The sequence below is a fragment of the Hylobates moloch genome, unplaced genomic scaffold (assembly GCF_009828535.3).
Source record: "Hylobates moloch isolate HMO894 unplaced genomic scaffold, HMol_V3 SCAFFOLD_14, whole genome shotgun sequence".
Taxonomy (NCBI): domain Eukaryota; kingdom Metazoa; phylum Chordata; class Mammalia; order Primates; family Hylobatidae; genus Hylobates; species Hylobates moloch.
The window spans coordinates 51376794-51398462 of record NW_026652289.1 but is presented as its reverse complement, the minus strand read 5'-3'; the positions used below and the strand labels follow the sequence as shown (position 1 = coordinate 51398462).

Sequence of the window (21669 nt, the reverse complement as noted above, 5' to 3'; positions counted from 1 at the left end):
AAAATTAGCCCGGCGTGTTGGCGGACGCCTGTAGTCCCAGCTACTCAGGAGGCTGAGGCAGGAGAATGGCGTGAACCCAGGAAGCAGAGCTTGCAGTGAGCTGAGATTGTGCCACTGCACTCCAGCCTGGGCGATGAAGCAAGACTCTGTCTCAAAAAAAAAAAAAAAAGAGTTATATATTTCTTGTGATCACAATTTCAAGTAAAATTAGGACTAATACTTACACTGCACAAATATAAGGGTTATTTATAAAAGAGCAGCAGATTTTCTACACATGCACATACACACATTGATTCTTGTTATCTGTGGTAGTTATGGTCTATTAAATTGCCACAAACACTGAGTTAGTGAACACTGAACCACTGCTTCTGGGGGAAATAGGAAAGAGGGTTAGGTTTCCAGGAGCCTCTGGTCACAACATTTTCATCAACCAGCCAACACATAACCTTGTTTTATCTGTATTTCTGTTTAAAGACACCTTACTTAATATATATTTACTCATTAACACTGAAATCATGGCCGAAAGCATAACTCATGATTGAGAGAAGCTTACCTAACATACATATTTCTTGCATAGATATATCACAGCTTTCTTGTACTCAGGAATATTACACAGCACTTTGGCACAACATTGGGGGCCATTTGCTTAAAAAAGCAAAATTACCAAAAAAAAAAGCACAGAAAATGTGAAAAATGTGGCATTAAGTAGACTGCAAAAGGGATGCTTGTTTACAGTATAAGAACCGAAACAAGAAGGCAGAGTATCAAGAGTATTACCTTGTTCAACTACAGCTGAGAATTTGCACATCAGGTGACTCAAATTTTTTTACCACTCCGAGCATGCCTGCAAATTATTACAAAAGCACCGTAAGTACTGATCTAGGGATTACAAATAAATTTTAGGAAGTAGGCCAATTTGGAAATACACAATTAGTGAATAATAAGGATTAAGTTATATATGTACATGTATATGAATGCTTACATATATATAGTCTTATATATATGAACTTGTGATATATGACATACTTAGCAGGAAAGGCAAGTTACAGAACTCCCTAGTGTGAGATTCTCTTATGATCCAGTTCTATATCTCCACTTGGCACAATGAATACTCTACCTGAATGACCTATCAGCACTTCAAACTTAAAATACTAAGCTCATCATATGCCCTTATTCCAAACCAGTCTTCTGCTGTATTACTCTAATTCTGGCATCATCACATCTATTCAAGTCATCCTATGACTATCTCCCTTCTCCACATCCTCGCCAGGCACCAAATCATGTTGATTCTTCCCCTGAAATATCTCTTAAACTTATCTCCCCCTGCCTAAAACCACTATCGTTATCACCAAATGCCTTTCTAATTACTTGAACCATTGGCGCAGTTTACTGCCTTCCCTCTTTATCCCATACTCCAAAAATGTTACTGCCACTGTTCTCTTTTAAAAACCCAAACCTAATCATATTCTTCATTTCCTGGTACCTATGTAATAAGCACCAAATTTTTTGATACATATGTCCATTCATGATTTGGCACCAAGCCATCTTTTTAGAATCATATACTGACACTCATACCTGATAATCACTATATTCCAGCCACAGTAATCTGTTTCCCCTTCTTTGAATATGCCATGCTTTAAAAAACCCTTTATACATGTTAGTCCTCCCACTAGAAATGCTCTTTCCATTCTCTACTTGACCTTAAAGCCAATGCCACCTCCTCTTTGAAGCCCCTCCAACACTGGCCACATTAGTCACTGTCTTCTATGTGCTTCCACAGTATTTTCACACACTTTTATTATAGAATTACTTAAATGTAGTTATAATTACTAAGAGAGAAAGTGCAAGAATGTAAAAGGTTAGCTAAATATTGATTACTATTATAACTAGGTGATGTGGATTTGTTATATTATTCTCTAGTCTAGTGTATGCTAAATTTCCATTATAAGGAAGTAAAAAATACAGAGACAGAAAATATTTATCTACAATTAATTGAAACTCTGATTTATGTATGACTTTAAAAAACAGGGCATTACTTTATTTCCCCCCACACAAAATGTCCAGAGGTAGGTAGTCTAATTAATATACTTCCTTTTCCATCTACAAAGTTAAATATTTGAAATAGCTCTTTATATTAAAATATAGTCTTTATATTAAAATATCACTTACAGAGGCTGAAGGGGTTATCAAGTCCAAGGCTCTTTCTTTTTGCTAAATGTGTTGATTTGTTGCTTCAAAGCTGTTTGCTGTAGATATAAGCATTACCTCTGTATTCATGGCAGGAAAAAAGACAGTGCTAGTCACACATTTACCCCCCAAACAGGAGAAACAAAAGCATTTTTCCAGTGCCCTCAGCAAACTTGGCCTATATCACACTGTCCATATCTGCTGGGTAAGACAACAGTGTCTTGATGGCCTGATCTCTTTGAAAGCTGAGACTGGCTTTGTACTTTAGCAACCAATCCAGTACCTAGAACACAGAGGTACTTTGTGTCTACTGAATGTATGAGTCTAATAAAGGAAACTACAGTAAATATATAACAGAAGAACTCTGCTTTTATAATTTTCTTTTAAATAATATAAAAGGTACTTTAAAAATTATAAGTGCTATGCAAATAAAGATTTGTATAGCAGTTTGACATCTACAATTATGAAAATAACATACCATTTTACTGCTCTCTGTAGAGATTCAGATAGAACATTAACAAGTTATCGAGAGGACTGAATTTTTGTCTAGGGAAAACATTCAATCTTCCTGAACCTTGGTTTACCTAAAAGATAATGCTTATTTATTTCTCAGGGTTGTTCTGAGAATAAAGGAAATATAACAATATGAATGCACATTGAAATGTGCAAAATGCGATAAACACATGCATTATAAACACAACAGCCCTTTTAGGTCCTGAAAGGAAATTTGCAGTCTTATGTAGTATGCATAGAGCATCTGGCATACCAATAATATGAATTAAAAATTAAACACTATCAATACCTAGTGTAGATGCTGGACATTATAATATGTATGGTCAGATGAGTTTTTGAACTTGATCTTTTTTCTTTCATTGCTATAGGAAACTAACTGTAACTGATATTTATACCTCATTAAGGAAAAAATGCTTTATAACATAAATCTGGTTTCTCATTGCAATGATATGATATATACAATTTAAAAAGGAGAATATGAAAAACAAATGGGTTAATACAGAATAGTTGACATCAGATCTCAATTCATCAATTAATATTTACTACCAATGGATAAATGGCACTGAAGTAGGTCAAGGTCCTAAAGTACTTCTAAATTAAATCGAGTAATAAATAAAACAGTAGAAGCATTGCATATTAGTTTTCCTTTGGCTTTAATAACCTTGACTAAGCTTATAAAAAGTTCCACGCAGGGTGACCTTATGGCTCATATATATGCACAGGCCATAGTGGTAGTCAGAACTAGTTCTATAAATGATAACATGATGGCCTGTTCTCTTAAGTTTTTGCTAAGCTATGTAGGTCTTCATTTATAAGAGTGTTATATTAAAATGAGCATGGTATATACAACATAAAATAGTTGCCAATACTAAGGAAGAGAAAAAAAGACATTTTAAAACAAAAAAAATCCTTATAGACTATTACAGCGAGAACTGATCTTCACTTTTACTAGATTTGGGGACTACGGATGCTTTGAAGAACATGGTCTTTTCTCAAGTCTTTTAAATTAACTCTCACTTCTCAAATATTCAACTATCTCAACCTTACTAATAAAGCCTCATCATACCCTGATTCATTTAAGCAGAAACTCTTTTCCATGTAGGTTACCATGGAATTATTTAATACTGAAAACTGGTTCATCTTAACGCAAAACACTACCTCAAGACTGTAGGCCAGTAAATTCCAACACAGTATTACATAATGTGCCATCAACTGAAAAATTCCAAACAGTGGATCAGACTTCTTATCTTACAGTTGTGGAACATCTATTTCAACAAGAAGTAAAACATGTCCAAACAGTAAGAATGAGCTTATGTTTTATAGCTATATCCACCCAGTTTCAACTACATAGATTTTTGTTTATAAACGAGGGGAGAAAGAATGTTTCTCTTCCGGTTTTATCTGCTCATATAGCTTCATCAGCTAAAGCTTCAACAGTGAATATTTCTTCTACAAAGAAAATTTGGGGTACCTGGAATAAGCAAGAAATGATTTGTCAATGTGCTGATGTTTCTAAAATTAAAAGTTGTAAGTGATATTTTAATATAAAGAGCTATTTCAAATATTTAACTTTGTAGATGGAAAAGGAAGTATATTAATTTAAAGATTCACTGCTGTTTAAAATATTCCCCTTATTTTCTTTCAATAAAAACTAAAAAGAGGAGGGGAAAGAAAGGCACCAAGAGAGCAAACTAGATAGTGAAAATGAGTCACTAGGGAATAAACAGGTAAGGATGCCTTATCTTCTCTGGCTCATGAATTACCCTTACCTAAAATGGTAAAGGAGATTTGATTATATGAATATCGAATTATTACATATGCCCTGAAATTAAGTACATCTAATATGTATCAATAAAAATAAATAAATGGGGACAGGCACGGTGGCTCACGCCAGTAATCCCAGCACTTTGGGAGGCCAAGGCGGGCAGATCACTTGAGGTGAGGAGTTTGAGACCAGCCTGGCCAACATGGTGAAACCCCATCTCTACTAAAAATATAAAAAAATTAGCCAGGTGTGGTGGCAGGCATCTGTAATCCCAGCTACTCGGGAGGCTGAGGCAGGAGAATTGCTTGAACTCAGGGGGCGGAGGTTGAAGTGAGCCAAGATCATGCCACTGCACTCCAGCCTGGGCGACAGAGCGAGATTCTGTCTCAAAAAATAAATAAATACAATAAAATAAATGACAAATTGAAAAAAAAGTAAAATGCAGGTATCTAAATCTAAAAATTGAAATAAAATAAAATAAAATGGTAGAGGATGAGTTTATCCTAGGACAGATTATTAACTATGATCTAGGATTGTTCTTAGGAGGTCTCATGTTTAAAGAGGCCCATATTTTTCTTTTAAAACTGAAAAATTAAGAAAATATTAAAAATGAAGAAAGGGATATAGGGAGAGAACGGGACAAAGGAGTGACGAGCACACACACAGAACTTCGGGCCAAAGCACCAAGTACTACAGCATAGAGAATGCCCCAGGAGATCAATCACTGTCACATTATGACATCAGAGATCAAAATTCCCGTTTAGTCTAAAATGACCAAAATTGGACTTAATCAGAAGTAATCAGCTGTAAAATATGCAGATCTGAAAGGTTCAGACTATGCTCCACTGTCATTCCCAGTTAGGATATCAAATTGAATTTGGAAGAGTTTAGATGATTTGTATTTGCTAAAATTAGGTCTCAGGATACACAGAGAATGTGAAATGCTCCCTGAAGCAGCTGACTTGATATATGCTCTGAGGAAGTACTACTGCCATTCACAGAAAAAAGCATATGTTTCATAGCAGCTACTTCAAAATCAATGTTTTCACTGCCTCTGATAGTAAGAGAAGTAAAATATTTGTATTTCACACTCACTCCAAGCTGAAAATTTAAAAAATGAATCTTCTTATAAACTTGTGTTGGCAAAGTATATGCTACTAACACCTGTGACTACCTCTTCCCCAAAGCATGTGTCACTTCAGCTGACATAACAGCTTGTCCTCCTTGGAGGAATTCAATCACCTCATCAATAGTGCTGGTCAAGCAGATGAAAATATTTCTCATGGGGCAATTTATCTTAGTGCAATAAGATGTTTCTAAAACTCTTTAAAATCTGTAAGCATGTGAAATCTGGTGAAAACCCGTCTCTACTAAAAATACAAAAATTAGCTGGGCGTGGTGGCACGCACCTGTAATCCTAGCTACTCAGGAGGCTGAGGCAGGAGAATCTCTTGAACCCGGGAGGCAGAGGTTGCAGTGAGCCGAGATGGCACCACTGCACTTCAGCCTGGCAACAGAGTGAGGCTCTGCCTCAAAAAAAAAAAAAAAAAAAAAAAAAGAATGTCACAGTATTTTACGTCAAGTCACAGCAAATAATCTGCCGTCTGATCTTTATTATTAATGAAAAAAATGTCCTATAGCTTCTTTTGTTTGGTATCCTTAATTTCAACTTTGAGGAGACCCAACAACTATCTCTTATCACATTTCTTATCTAGCCTCAAATTGCTGAACGAAACATAATAAATTAAATGGTCCTTTAAAGATTATCCTTTCTAAAACTCTTAATTCATAGAGTCCATGTGCCTTGAGATGTCAAGGATCATAGTTTTGGGGTAGGCAAATAGTATACCTGGATTTATTCTATAAATTCTATTGTGTAATTTTCTTTTCCTCATCTCTGGCAGGTTCTCCTAAGTTAATGTACAAAATCAAGTTCCTTCTACACCTCTAAAAAACTGTCCCTCCTCTATGTTTCCTTAGAGTTACCAGGGCCTAGCGGTAGCTAAACTTCCACTCCCATCAAGCAGCACCTAGGCAGAGGTGCCTAGGTGGGGAGGCCAACTGGCACTACCATATACCCTCTTGTGGGTACAAAGTGGTGCTAGTTGGCCCTCTTTCCTCTAATCCCTGTGAGACCCAGCTGGATGCTAAACTTTCACTCCCACACTTGGCAATGCAACAGGCCAACAAAAAGCAGTCTAACTACCAAATCTCACCCAATATAAAGTTCCCAAGGTTATTTATAAGATTCTTACAATAATTCTTTCCACAATCTCTTTCTTCTAGAATTGAATTTTATCATCAGTATTTCCCTTTAATATCTTGAATTTTCTTCAAGGTCTGGAGATATTTCATTGATCAGACGTATTCTTAATGAATGTCTCCTCTTATCCACTCAACTCACAATGGCTTTTATTGACAGCTTTAAAAATTACTTTTAAAAATAATTTCAAACAGAAAAGTTCAAGAATAGTTTTTTCCCCAATTTGAAAGTTGCTGACATTATGTCCCATCATCCCTAATAACTTGTTTATAATTCCTCTAAAAATATTCTCCCAAATAACCATAATACAACCATCAAAATTGACAAATTAACAATGATACATTACTAGCCTGTGAAGTTTCACCAATTATTTCACTAATGTCTTTTGTAGCAAAGGCATCCAATAGAGTATTACGAGATGTATTTAATTGTCAAGTTTGTCTAGTCTCTTTAAATGTGTAATAGTTCTAAAGTTTTTCCTTGACTTTCATAATCTTTATAAATTTGCATGTTACACGCTGGGTACCTTGTAGAAAGTCTCTCAACTTGGAATTCTCTTTTCTTCAAAATTAGATTTCAGTTGTGCATTTTTGAAAGAAGTGTCATAGAAATGCTGCTGTGTTCCTCACTGCATCCTATTAGCTAGGAATCATGGAATTAGAAAGATCACTGATTACAATAATTGGCAAATGGTGATCTTTCCAATTCCATTATTCCTTTTCTTCTCCCCACAAATTTATTAGATCACTGTGGTCTCATGAGTTCCTGTTTTATTCAAAGAGCTATGATTTGATAGTATGACTGTTTAGTCTGATGCTCAGACTGTTCAAGAATTGGCCAGTGAGTGCCCCTTCAAGGTGGCTTCTGCATCCTTTAGATATAATCCCCTCATTCTTCGAGCTCTACTTTACTTTCTGATACAGGGAGATGTGTCCAGCACATCTTGTCTTATGCTTTCCCTTTCCCAGCCCTAGAATCAGTCATTGTCCAAGAAACCCTAGCACCTACACCTTCCTGGGCCCTATCTTGAAACTTTTAGACTGAATTATTCAGGAAGAAAGGAAAACATCATTCTCAGTAAACTATCGCAAGGACAAAAAACCAAACACCGCATGTTCTCACTCATAGGTGGGAATTGAACAATGAGAACTCCTGGACACAGGAAGGGGAACATCACATTCCGGGTATGTTGTGGGGTGGGGGGATTAGGATATACTAATCTAAAGACGACTAAGGGTCAGGAAATAAATGGCACATGGGATACATATGTAAAACTGCAAATTGTGATGAAGAGGTCTGTTTTCCCAATGGTCTCATCTGCCTTGAACAGTAGGTTGACTACAGGATGTTTGAGGAAGAGAGGAGTACTGTTAGTAGGCAGGCTTCCTCCAACAGATAATTGCCAAAGTAAGAAAACCCTTGCTTTTGAGGGGTGGAATATTCTGGTTTCATTTTATTCCCAGGAAAGGTATCTATTCCTTTTCATTCTTTTTTTTTAAAAAAATACAACTTTTATTTTAGAACAGGTTTAGATGTATAGACAAATTGTGAAGATAGTACATAGAGTTCCCATGTATCCTACACCCAGTTTCTCCAATTACGAACATTTTACATTAGTATGATACCTTTGTCACAATTAATGAAACAATATAAATACATTATTAACTAAAGTCCATATTTTACTCAGGTATCTTCAGTTTTTCCTTAATGTCCTTTTTCTGTTTCAGGGTCCTATCTAGGGCATCACGTTACATTTATTCTCCTTAGACTAAGTCTTGGTTGTGACAGTTTCTTAGACCTTCCTTGTTTTTGATGAGTGTATTCGTTTCCTGTGGCTGTTATAACAAATTACCATAAATTTGATGGCTTAAAAAAAACAGCAATTTATTTTTTATTTTTATTTATTTATTTTGAGATGGAGTCTCCCTCTGTCACCCAGGCTGGAGTGCAGTGGTGCAAGCTTGGCTCACTGCAACCTCCGCCTTCCAGGTTCAACTGATTCTCCTGCCTCAGCCTCCCGAGTAGCTGGGATTACAGGCATGTGTCACCATGCCCAGCTAATTTTTGTATTTTTTAGCGGAGATGGGGTTTTGCCATGTTGTCCAGGCTGGTCTTGAACTGCTGACCTCAGGTGATCAGAAATTTATCTATTTTTATATGGTTCTAGAGATGACAAATCAAAGAATCAAGTAATTAGCACGGCTGCACTCTCTTAGAAGTCTCTAGGGAGAATCATTTCTTGACTCTTCTAACTTCTGGTGGCTGTAGGGATCCCTTTGCTTGTGGCTATATCATTCTAATCTCTGCCTGACTTCACATGGCTTTCTCCTCTCCCTGGTATCTTCTGTTTCTTATAAGGACATGCCTCATTGGATTTAGAGCCCCATAGATAATCCAGGATGATCATCATATCAAAATCCTTAATGTAAAGACATCTGCAGAGGCACTTTTTACAAATAAGATCACATTCACAAGTTCTAGAGGTTAGGATGTGGACATAATCTTTTAGGGGAGCGGGGATCATCATTCAACCCATCATTATGACCTTGACAGTTCTGAGGATTACTGGTCATATGCTTTGTAAAACTGTGATTATTTGATTTCTCATTAGACTGGGATAATGTGATCTGGGGAGAAAAACCACACAGGTAAAGTGTCATTTTCATCATATCATATCAAGGATGCATGACATCTCTGTTGGTGCTGACCCTGATCATCTGGCTTGAGGTACAATTTATCAGGTTTCTCTACTATAATGTTACCCTTTCTGTACTGCACTCATTGAAGAAAAGTCACATGAACAGCCTAACGTTAAGGAGTGGAGAGTTATGCCCCACTCCATTGAGGGTGGAATGTCTAAGTAAATCATTTGAAATTCTTTTGCATGGGAGATTTATCTATTCCCTCCCAAGGTCAACATCAACCATTTGTTTATATCAGTAAGGATTCATAGACATTTACTTTACACATTGGATCATGATCCAACAATACTTTTATTTTGTTGCTCAAACTGTTTCAGCTTTGGTCATTGAAGAACTTTCAGTTGGTTCCTGTGTCCCCTTGACATACTCCTATCACTGTGTCTTGTTTCGTTTTTTTTTTTTTTTTTTGAGTACTTTCTTATTTTCTGTCACTACAGAGGCTCCATACATCTTGTATATTTCCTACCCCAGGGCAACAACCAGCCACCTCTCCAAGGAATCCTGATTCCTAACATTGGATAACCCTGACTCCTACTCCCCAAGATCTGAGGACTAGGTAAAATAATTGCTACTGGAGTTTCATTGCTTCTAGTACACATTGATTTAGTGTACACTGTAAATATGTACACGAACCTGTGCATATACATATATCTATAAACATTTCCATATGCAACTATCTGTATCTATATATTAAGCTAAATGAGTTCATACCAATGTCTCCAACTTGAATCCATTACCACATGGATCATTTTAGCCTCTCATTGCTTACCTGTAACCAACACTACAACAGTGAAAAACCTGGCTTCTAACAACTGCCACCCATTTTCTTAATTGTTCAATTCCAGTATACATGCATGGTAGTTTCAACATTATTAATCCATACCTTGTTCCCCATGGGACAGAACTTTATCAATAGAGTACAGGGCTTATGCATAGTTCCTTTAGCTTAAAGTAAGTACAGTAAGACTAAACAGTCATACAGATGCCACTCATTTCCAAAGTTACTTAGATTAACAACTTGTTTCTTCACTTCCTTCAGTGAGATTATTGGATACATTTATAATACATTTAGACTCTTTTGCCACATTTTGCATTCCATCCTGGAAACTCTGACCTCCTAAATGAGTTTTCAAAAATTTGTACACATTAAGATCCACTCTTCCTGCTATAAAGTTCTCTGGGTTTTGACAAATGCTTAATATCTTATAGTCATCATCACAGTATCACGCTTATCACCCTAAAAAAGTCCTGGTTTTTCACCTATGCAACCTTCCCATCAACTCCTTGCTCCCCTGAGTCCCTGGCAACCATTGATCTTTTTACCAACTCTCTAATTTTGCCTTTGCCAGAATGTCATGTAACGGGACTCACAGAGCATTTTCAGGCTGATCTCTTTAACTTGGCAATGTGCATTTTTAAGATTCATCCATGTCTTTTCATGATTTCATAGCTCATTTCTTTTTAGTACTGATTAATATTTCGCTATATGAATGTACCAGTTTATCCATTTACCTACTGAAGGACATCTTGGATGCTTCCAGTTTTGGTAATTATAAAGCTGCTGTAAACATTTGTGTACAGGTCTTGTGTGAACAGAAGTTTTCAAATTAGTTGGGTAAATACCCAAGAGCATAACTGCTGATTTGCATGGTATGATCATGTTTAGTTTTGTAAGAAACTGCCACCAAAGTGGCTGTAACATTTCACATTCTCACCAGCAATGAATGAGAGTTCCTGTTACTCCTGTTATTCCACATTCTCACCAGAATTTGGTGTTTTGAATTTCAGCCAATTGGTGAGTATTGTTTTAATTTGCAATTCCTTAATGACACACAATGTTGACCATCTTTTTAAGTGCTAATTTTGCCACCTACTTATCTTCCTTCATGGGGTGTCTCTTCAGATCTTCTGCCCATTTTTAAATTGGGTTATTTTCTTATTGTTGAGTCTTAAGAGTTCTTTGTATATTTTGGATTCAAGTGTTATATATGTGTTTTACAAATATTTTCTCCCCATTTATAGCTTGTCTTTCCATTCTTTTAATAGAGTATTTCACAGAAGTTTTAAATTTTAACTAAGTCACAACTTATCAATATTTTTCTTTCATGTATCATACTGATGTTGTATTTTAAAATTTATCACCAAACCCAGTATCATATATGTTTTCCTCAATAAGTTTTATGTTGTATATTTAGGTCTATGCTCCATTTTGAGTTAATTATTGCATAAATTATAAGGTCTCTGTCTAGGTTCAGTTTTGGATATGGACATCCAATTGTTCCAGCACCATTTATTGAAAATGTCATCTTTTGTTAAAAATCAGTTGACTATATTCATGTGAATTTATCTTAGACTCTCCATTCTGTTCTATTAATCTATGTGTCTATTCTTTCACCAACACCATAGTATCTTGATTACCGTGGCCTTATAGTAAGCCAGGTAGTGTGAGTACTACAACTTTGCCAATGTTCTTCAGTATTCCATTGACTATACTAGGTCTTTGGCTTTCCTTATAAGCTTTAGAATCAGTTTGTTGACATCTACAAAACAGCTTGCTGGGATTTTGATTTGGGACTGTGTCAAGTATATAGATCAAATTGGAAAGAACTGACATTACGACAATATTATTTCAATCCATGAACACAGAATCTCTCTCCATTTCTTTAGATCGTTTGATTACTGCATTGTAGTTTTCCACCTATAGATATTTGTATGTATATTTTTTATCCGTGCCTTATAGTTTTCTAACTGTAGTCCCTGTATACATTTTTTTTTTTTTTTTTTGAGACGGAGTCTTGCTCTGTCACCCAGGCTGGAGTGCAATGGCGCGATCTCGGCTCACTGCAAGCTCTGCCTCCCGGGTTCATGCCATCTCCTGCCTCAGCCTCCCGAGTAGCTGGGACTACAGGCGACCACCACCATGTCCGGCTAATTTTTTTGTATTTTTAGTAGAGATGGGATTTCACTGTGTGAGCCAGGATGGTCTCGATCTCCTGACCTTGTGATCCGCTGCCTCGGCCTCCCAAAGTGCTGGGATTACAGGCATGAGCCACCGCACCTGGCCAATCCTGTATACATTTTCCTAGATTTATACCTAAATATTTCATCTTTGGGAGTGCTATTGTAAATGGTACTTCCTGAGATTAAAAAGTTTTAGAACAACTTTCATATACAAATCACCTAGCCTACTTGGACTTGAGGTTTCCTATCTGTACAATGTGGATCATTCCTGCACGCGCTACTGTAAAGGGCACAAAGATGAAGTACAGCCTGGGCAACAGAGTGAGACCTCATCTCTACAAAAGGTAAACAAAATTAGTCAGGCATCTTTGTGTGTGCCTGTAGTCCCAGCTCCTCGGGAAGCTGAGGTGGGAGGATCTCTTGAGCTCAGGAGGTCGAGGCTATAGTGAGTTGAGATTGTGCCACTGCACTCCAGCCTGGACAACAGAGCAAGATGCTGTTTCAAAAAAAGAAAGGAAGGAAGGAAGGGAGGGAGGGAGGGAGGGAAGGAAGGAGGGAGGGAGGGATGGAGGGATAATATAACAATATATGGAAAAATTATGAATAAATTAGAAATCACTGAACAAATATAATGGCCATTAAATCCACTGTCCTCCATATAACAAGGAAACAAAAGACCAGAGAAATTAAGTCATTTGATAAAATTTTATTAGTCCACATAGCAGCTAAAGGATATTAAGGGAACAAAATTGGCCAGAGGTGAAGGTCTATAAAGAGGGGTGGAAAGGTATTTAGAGAACCAGAGCTCAGACTGAATTACATATGTAATGAGGAGCCACTAAAAGTTCCTGACCAGGACAAAAGAAGAGATAATTACTATGGAGTTTTTTGGAAATTAATCTGACTGGTGGATAGGGTGGAATAAAATAGAGAATGAGTAGGACACGGGGAGAGCAGTACAGTCTCCGTGCTATAGTTATCTCTCATTATCTGTGGGGGACTGGTTCCAGGACCCCTGTGAACACTAAAATCTGCAGATGATCAAGTCCCTTATATAAAATGGCATAGTATTTTATATAACTTGTGCACATCTTCCTATATAATTTAAATCATCTCTGGATTACTTGCTATGTAAATAGTTGTGATACTGTATTTTTATTTGTGTTACTTTTATTACTGTGTTGCTATTTTTTATTTTCAAATATTTTTAATCTGTGGTTTGTTGAATCCACAGACATGAAACCCACAGACATGTAAGGCTGACTATTAGGTTACTGCAGAACCAATTGTGGCTTTTGCCATTACTTTTAATAATAGATTAGGGTCTCGGCAAGAATTTCAGAACATGAAGGGTACTTAGACATATAACACCCAAATTTTATATACACTGTAGGTTATTCTTACTAGCAAAGATTAGTACATATGGCACAACCCATTTTGCTCTCCTTGTAATGGCAGTTAACATGCATTTTTGCTTAGTCATTTCTCTTTTTGGTCCTGAATTTTTAAAAGTATATTAAGAAAGATGATGGAGGAAGACTAATTAGTCAGGAAGAGTTTAAAGGACTAAGAGTCAGGAAGAGTTTAAAGGACTAAGAGTTTAAAGGACTCAGTAAGACCTCTTAAACAATTCAAGTTCTAAACCCTCCTTTGGACATAACTATGGAAAATTCTGAGAACACTTTTGTCCTTTCATTTTTATAACACTTGCATTGTTTTTCAGAAATTATTTGGTTTACCTGCATACACTATTTCCTGCATAAGGCAACTAGAAAAAGGCTGATAGTAGAAGTAGATGCAGGATACTTTCCTATGCCAATCAGAATTAAAGTGTATTTCTAGTTCCAGAGAAAGAATAGTTATAATCACTTAAAATCCCAGGAAATGGCCGTGTGATAAAATTTGGCATTTACGTTTTGAACTGCCTAATCATTCCTTTTATAGACTGGCTGAAGGTTATTTTGTCTTTGGCATTTTCTTATGTCTCAGCTGCTTTCCTCTGTCGTCCAGGGCTCAGTTTCAAGGTTGAAATACATTATGATAATCACAGTCAACCAAAGGCATCCCAATTCCAAACTCTCCATAACTTCATACTTTTCCCATCAATTTTACTTCAGTTAAAAGGCCAGTTAAAGGAAGAATGTATGACTAAATCTGAGCTTACAAGTGCTACTGCCAACATTACCTCACAGAATAAGGCTTTTTATTAAATTTGCTGTCTTTCTGCTATATTATACATTAGAAAGATGGCATGTACATAAACATCTTTCGAAATTAAGTGACTCCTCTTTAGAAAGCTGAACCTTCTGAATTAAAGGTTCCATATGTTTTACCTAAATAAATTATTGCCCATAAGACTATATCAAATATTTCTATTACTTCATATTTCCTCAATCACTTCTCTCTTAAAGCCAATGAAGAAAAATAGCAAATGGAAACATACATTATTTTTATTATTAAATCATAAGTAACCTTCATGCATTTTTCAGCTAGAGATTCAGGACAGAAACCAGGACTAACAGCCAAGCCAAGTCCCAGGTCTGATGCTTACTGTATCTGACATTAAGCGTATCACAGCTTATTTGGACCTTAGCTTCTTTATGTGTAAAATGAGGGGACTGGACACAATGTTTGGTTAAACCATCTTAAGTAAGCATCAACAACTGAAACTTTTAAACTTCTAATGCTGACATTTCCACAAAGAACATAGAGTCCTTTTGAAAACATTACCAGAATAAAAGATCTACAGAGTGACAGTAGATAACAAAGGAAAGAGAAGTGTAATCAATCGATAGATACAAACGTGGGTTAATAAAATTTTAGAATCATCACAAAAGCCTTCCCTTAGCTTCCTTACTAACCAGCTTTCTTTGGCCTTCTCTTAACAATCAGTTTATTTATAAAAACCACTCCGCTTCAGGAGGTCTTATACTAACTACCTCCTCTAGGTTTCCACTGTATACAATTTCCTCTCTATCAAGGCATTTCAAAAAGACTATAAACTCTTTCCTTATTTGTGCTTGTAAGCTGGATCATATAGAGTAAATTGGATTATGCATTTTAGCTTTTGCATGTACTTCCTCCTCTCAACAGAAGGGATACAACTTGGAAAGGATCTGGCAAATAGTCCAAGTACTGGAAGAGGGAACCCTGCTCTCTTTGATCCTGCTCTCAAATTTTGAGTATATAGACTGGGGTATTTACCTGGTAAACTCTGAGGATGAAGACTCAGTGGGAAGGAATCAATAAGACCTCTTCAACAATTCAAGTTTAAATCCTCCTTTAGACTTAACTATGGAAATTCTGAGGATACTTTTGTCCTTTATTTAGTTACAGGCTTCATAATACTTAGTGTTAGGAATATACTAGCTGCTTAATAAATGCTGAAAACAGAATAAATAAAAGGTTAAAAATTTAAGAATTAACACAGCACAATTGAGCTTTTCAGGTATACTAACAGATATTCAACAGAATAAATATTTTAAAGGCTATTTTAATATAAACTTTCATCTAATAAGCAGTTTGAAGTAGTAGAAAGAGCACAGGCATTATCAGACACATCTATGTGACTTAATCTCTCTGAGCTTCCTTCCATGTCCTCATTTGTAAAACTGGAACCAACTTAGTTTACAGAGTTGCTATAAAGAAGATTTAAGCTAATGGACAGGAAGCATCTATTAGTCCATGCCCATGTAGGTGTTTGAAATATATATGGCAATATTATGTGACTTATTCCTCAGTATCACTTCAGGCTTAATAGAGATAAAACCTTTTCCTCTGTGCTTTACTTTCAACATACCACTCATTTGTATTTAAGTCCCTTCTGATCACATTCCAGTTAATAAATTTCAGTTATGTATGCTTCTCCCAAATGTCAGCTTCATTACAAGTTCTATTAGGAGGAAAGCTTTCCATACTTTGACAGTAGAGAAAAATCAGTTTTGATATTTCATTGCTTTTCTGAAGTCCTAGAACAGTAATAATATTTATGACACTGAGCACTGAGGTTTACGAAGCAGTAAATAGCTTTTGTGGCTGATTAAGCATCTCTGTTTCACTTCACATACTCTGGTACCACAGGCATTACCCCTTAATTAAATGCTTGCTTATGTTGCACAAGGACTTTTCTTGATCCTGTACCTTTCAACAAATGTTACAATGAGGGAGAAGAAAAAACAAGCTAAATTATTGAGATGCTGTGGATACTAAAACTTCTGCTCAAAGCTGGGTCAACAAGATGACATCATGCAAACATTTTACTGTATACAATACAAAATCAAAGCCAAAAAAATCCAAAAAAAGCAGTACTTTGGAAAGATTCTATTTGAAATGTCTGCATTTCAGGAGTACGAGTAAAACCACAAACATCAGGTAAAAGGAGGAGAATATTCCTTTTCCAATGTTTGCTGCATATAAAATAATTAGTATAAAGCCATTTTATAATTTTCTTTGATATTAATACTTTAGCACCTGAGTGGCAAAAGATCAGAAAGGAACAAGTTTGTGTCATTACCAAAGATGAATATGTCTTTTCTCATTTATGGAGGTTTTATCCCAGAGTAAGATAAAGGAAAAGTAAAAAGAGAAACCTGAGAAATCCCTGACAAATTATGCTTAGGACTTTGAAGTTCATAGAAAGTTCGGCGGCCACCATTGCTTTTGACTCTCCTAATTGAAGCAAGTAGTAAATCTGTATTCTGCACAGACAGAAGGAATGACATATAAGGCTGCCACAAGTTTTATAATTAATGACAGAATGTGCATTTTCCAGCAAGGGAAAAAAAAAACACCTTTACAGCTTCCAGAAATCAACAATCTACATGTGGTAGTTGCAAAATGTTGAATACATTGCATTTCTAAAATTAAAGAGCTGATCACAGATTGAAAATGATAGTAATATGCAAATGTAATGGTGTAATAAAGTGAAGGAAGTGGTCACACATTACATAATCACCTGTTCCAGTTTCCTTCAACTATCCTCTGTCCCTACCCTTTATTTAATCCACCAAAAAAGCCTAAATAGCTTTTTAGATCTGTGAGCTAAACACCAAGTAGTGTTTCAGTCTCACAACTAATTTGTCATTTCATATTTTTTATTTGCCATAAAAAACTATTTACTTGTTTTATATACAATCATCTTTATTATTTATACTAATAGAAAAGGATGTAGTGGTGAGTAATCCAAAACATTCAAACAATCAAAACTTTAAATATTCAAACAGGACAATAAAAGAACTTTAAGTCATGACATATGACGAACTGTGGCTATTCTTCCTGGAGAAAAACTGTTTAGGGAGAACTTGGTAGCTGTCTTCTCATACCTCAGTTGTCATTTCATAAATAGTGCTAAGAATCCAAACTAGTGAACTGAATTTGTAAGAAGACAGGTTTCAGCTCACTACATGGAAGGAAGACAATCTCTTATGTATGGGTGGTACAGAACACTCAGAAACCAACTGACATATAGAGGTGGCTGGACTAAAACTCAGTAACTCTAAAGCCTCTTTGAATGCTTGAGCCTATGACTTTGTGATATATGATTAAACTTATGGCCAAATTTGGATGTTTTTCAGGAGTTCATGAAGTCATACAAAAGTTCGAACTAATAGGTTTAAGTCTGGGGTCCCTGAGTCACTCCTTTTACAAGTCTCTTATGTTCCTAGCTTGGTCATAGCACTGTTTAAGCAGAACTTAAATTACTCAGAACTTTTCTGAACAAAGTAAACAACTGCTTTCTCTGCAGGTTTCATACCAAAGCACAAAAAATAAACCACAACTAAAAATTGGAGAACAAATGGCTTGGGCTGTAAAAAAGGTTTTGAGCAAAAGAACCTAGGGTGCTGACAAGAGCCACATTTAAGTAGTTTGCACCATGAAGTCCAAACAGGACAGGAGTCTAATGAGATGAGTGAAATGACCAGTTGCATACAAGTGAAGGTTTCTAGAAGGGCACACGCAGAAAAGCTACTTTTAGATGGGAGCTACAACCAACGTTGAAAATTAAATGCAACTATGTGCTTGTCAGCTTGCTCCACTATATAAGTTTATGCAAAAGACATGGAAAGTAAGACATACAACAAAGGAATCTGACCTAGACCTGGCTTGGGGATAACCTGAAGAAGCGTTGAGATCTGAAGGATGAAATCTAACTGATAAATGTTTTCAGACAGGGGAATACCACATGCAAAGGTTCTGAGATGAGAGGGAGCATGGTATGTTTAAAGAACTAAACAAACAAAAACCCAATGAGGCATGAGAAGTAGGTAGATAGGAACAAATCTATGCAGGACATTTTAGGTATTAGTTTACAGCCTAAGATCATTAGGAAATGAGAGAACATTTTTTAAACACAGGGCCATAATGATCAGATCTGTAGTTTGAAAAATCACTGGATACTGGTTAAAGAATAGATTTCACAAGTTAATAAAGTAGGTGCAGACAGACCATTTAAATAGGTTATTATGATGGTAGCCTAGAACAAAGTGGTGGTAATGAAGAAGGAAGTAGATGATTTCAAGAGGCATCTCCCATATGATAACTGCCAGAGTTATTATGCAATAACAGAGGCTGGGTACAGGAATTCCTGACAGGGATAGGTTGAGAATTCAGAAGTTTTCTGAATGACCAGCTCTAAGTCTTAATTAAGGCCTAAAAGGCATTGGGAGTAGTAAGAATTTCAGGGTTGAAGGAATGTTCGGAAATAAATGAGGACATAGAAAACTAAAGGCAAGCCGGGTGCAGTGGCTCACGCCTGTAATCCCAACACTTTGCGAGGCAGAGGCGGGCAGATCACTCGAGGTCAGGAGTTCAAGTCTAGCCTGGCCAACATGGCGAAACCCCATCTCTACCAAAAATACGAAAATTAGGCGTGCTGGTGGGCGCCTGTAATCCTAGCTACTTGGGAGGCTGAGGCAGGGAGAATAGCTTGAACCCAAGAGGCGGAGGTTGCAGCAAGCCAAGATTGCACCACTGCACTCTAGCCTGGGAAACAGAGTGAGATTCCAACCCCCCTACCCCCCACAAAAAAAAAAAAGAAAAGAAAAGAAAAGAAAAAGAAAACTAAAGGCAGAAGTTGTTAAATGTTTGGAATGAGATAAGGTGTGCGTCTGGTGGGGGGCACTGTGTAATGAGGACAGTGCCATAAGGTGGAGCTGAATAGCCAGGCAGGTTCAGATCCTGAAGGGCTTTCACAAGAGAAAACATTTGAACTTTATACTAGAGAATACGCAGAGCCAATATACAATTTTACTGAAGAGAAAAACAAGATTTTAAAGTGCCTTTAGAAAGACTGCCTAGTTAGTAGTGTGGGGAGGGATGAATACTGTGAGTAGGGATACTAGGTATGAAGAGTTGTATGAACCATTTGAGAGAAATTTATGACAGTCATAATTAGTGCAGGAGTAAATGAAATAAAGAAAACGGATCAAAAAATTTTTACAAGTTAGGAAAAACAGGGCGTGGGGAGTTAGAGAAAATAAAGGGACTAGTACTACTCCTGGGTTTCTGTTCTGAAACTAGGTAAATAGTGAAACTTTTTGCTGACACAGAGAATACAATAAGAGAAATAGATTACAGTAACAGATGACAGGTAACTGTGACCAACTAAGTGACACATATTACTATATTCCATTTTTAATTATAGTCACTCATGTAATTATCCTATTCTGTACATGATTATTAAACCTAGGTTCAGAGAGTATGGAGCCAATACTGACTGATAAGAGTTTCTTTCTTTGTGCTCCATTTTATGGAGGCTTACACATGGTAGGTCTTCAACAAGTATTTTATAAATAAACAAATAACAATTCTGCCAACCAAATAAATAACTGAATTGGCTAAGACTACGTGTGGGGCTACAATTACAGAAAAACCAGGTAACAACAATTTAAACACACGGGATTTTATTTTAGGCAATCAGCAGTCTGGGGCTGGGAAGACCAGGAATGGTTCGACTGCAGGTCATCAGTGACATCACAAAACAAGGTCCTTCTATCCATCTGCTGTGCATTCCCTCGAATTTGTTTTCATACTCATGATGAACCTCCAGGCATCAGTTCCATATTCCTGGCAGGAAGAAGGCTGAAGGCCTAAAAACATCTCCCATAAGGTTTTGATTTTTGATTATGGAAAGAAAGCTCTCCCCAGTGGACTTGTACTTACATGTCCCTGGCCAGCACTGTGTCACAGGGCCAACCCTAGCTGAAAGATGTCTAAAGGGAGAAGGAAGGGAAGGACAAGGTAGTTAGAAATGGATAATCAATGAGCCAAAATACATTTAACATGGCAGAATTTATATTTGGCTTATCAGAAGCCTTTTAAAATAAAAGGAAAAACCAGAAGTAGGAATAGAATATTAAGCAAAAACAAAATAACATCTAGATTTTGGTTTCTTACACTATTCTCTAATAAAAGGAAGGCTCTTTGGCAAAAATGGCTATTTCTAGGGCTATTGCAGGAAATACACAAGATAAACCTGGGGCATTTTGTAGTGTCAGAAAATTTTTTAAATGCTTAAATACATACACAAAATCTTGTTGATATGGGTATGTCAAAGGGGCGCAGGAGGCAACTGAAAGAACTTCCAAGCTTTAACAGCTGAAACATGAGCAATAAAATAAAGTAATACTGGATTATAATCCAGAGTATAAAATAAGTCTTCAAGTTCATACCAATATAAATAATTGAGTAAGTAAATGAGGAAGATTAAACAAATTTCCTAGGCAGAATAATCAAATACTTTATTCACTTCTTCTAGGAAGTGCAGCCTAACATAGGCTGTGCATAAAGACTTCCTTTTATTTTATTTATTTATTTGTTTATTTTGAGATGGAGTTTCACTCTTGTTGCCCAGGCTAGAGTGCAATGGCGCGAACTCGGCTCACTGCAACCTCCACCTCCTGGGTTCAAGCAATTCTCCTGCCTCAGCCTCCTGAGTAGCTGGGATTACAGGCATGCGCCACCACGCTCGGCTAATGTATGTAGGGGTGTGTGTGTGTGTGTGTGTGTGTGTGTGTGTGTGTGTGTGTATTTTTTTTTTTTAGTAGAGACGGGATTTCTCCATGTTGGTCAGGCTGGTCTCGAACTCCTGACCTCAGATTATCTGCCCACCTTGGCCTCCCAAAGTGCTAGGATTACAGGTGTGAGCCACCATGCCTGGCCAAGACTTCCTTTTAAAGAGTAGTATATGGAAAGAGGGGAAAAGAATAACTTTACAATGGAGAAACCTGGCAAACACTACCTCAGCCAGTGATCAAGGTTAACATCAACAGTGATAAGTC

The 21669-nt window shown here is 36.7% G+C and overlaps 1 protein-coding gene and 1 long non-coding RNA gene across 16 annotated transcripts in view; one reads left to right on the top strand and one right to left on the bottom strand.

Moving 5' to 3' along the window:
- Positions 1-21669, bottom strand: part of PEAK1 (pseudopodium enriched atypical kinase 1) — a 292413-nt gene that overhangs the window by 165383 nt on the left and 105361 nt on the right. For 6 of the 15 annotated variants that reach the window (XM_058427924.1, XM_058427918.1, XM_058427917.1 and 3 more), the window contains one exon: positions 778-844. The exons of 8 other annotated variants lie outside the window; for them this stretch is intronic. The gene's annotated coding sequence lies outside the window, so the exon portion shown is untranslated. Of the gene's footprint in view, positions 1-777; positions 845-15595; positions 15708-21669 lie in introns of those variants that run through there. One more of the 15 variants, XM_058427925.1, reaches the window with a different exon arrangement.
- The window catches only part of LOC131381226 (uncharacterized), a 72851-nt gene continuing 71614 nt past the window's right edge, over positions 20433-21669 (top strand). Inside the window, exons 1-2 of the long non-coding RNA XR_009209830.1 lie at positions 20433-20498; positions 21248-21365. This is a non-coding gene — a long non-coding RNA (uncharacterized LOC131381226). The remainder of the gene's footprint in view (positions 20499-21247; positions 21366-21669) is intronic.